Raw genomic sequence first — 940 nt, 5'->3', positions numbered from 1 at the left:
AAGATATACGTTTAATAAAAATATATAAACGAATTAAACCGTGAAATATTCGATACATTTTATTGTGCTATTGATAAAATAAATTTTGGGCATTTTATCAATTGAGATATCTCACTTTTATATTTTTAAGATTAGAATAGTGTACAACATCCTTAATGTGCACTGAGTGCGCACCAGTGCAACCAGTGAAATACGCTATTAGATGAAAATTGCACTAGTGCAGTTATAATGCAGGTTTAGTGCGGTTCAATGAAACATATCATTAGATATCCATTTTATTCACTCCTAAAAATATATAATATATAACTATGTTCAAACTTAAATTATTTATTTTACAATATTCTGATTCATTTATTTATTTAAAACATTTTAAAAAATTAAATTTTTACATTTAAAGAATTTTAAACGTCAAAATGTCATTGCATAGCTGTTATTAGAAACATTGAAACTAAACAATGTCATTGTTATGACATTAATTACAATAATGTAATATCATATCATAACATAATATCATACCTTAGCACGAACACAACCTCAATTTCAACTTGCACTGCTCCACTGACTTCAAAGACAGTGGAGCAAAAGTTGAACTCAGTGCAAGTTTTTTGCACCAGTTTTATCAATGGAACATTAAACACTGAACTAGTTTTCACAGTGGAACAACACAATTGCACTCAGTGCGCACCAGTGTTGCACTAGTTTTCCCAGTGGAAAACGCTTTAAGAAGTAAGACGAATTAACATTGGATTCGCTACTGGCCTTACGGTCTCTACTGTGATTGGTCAATTTACTTACTGCTTGTGTGTTACGGCCTTACGTTCTTGTATGTGTCATGGGCTTTAAGGCCCGTCCACAATACACGGAGTAAAAAGTAAGAGTAAGAAATTGACCAATCACAGTCGACTATTCTTCTCACATTCGACTGTGATTGGTCAATTTC

The sequence above is a fragment of the Trachymyrmex cornetzi genome, unplaced genomic scaffold (assembly GCF_001594075.2).
Source record: "Trachymyrmex cornetzi isolate Tcor2-1 unplaced genomic scaffold, Tcor1.1 scaffold182, whole genome shotgun sequence".
NCBI classification, from domain to species: domain Eukaryota; kingdom Metazoa; phylum Arthropoda; class Insecta; order Hymenoptera; family Formicidae; genus Trachymyrmex; species Trachymyrmex cornetzi.
Note: the sequence above shows the minus strand (reverse complement) of the source record.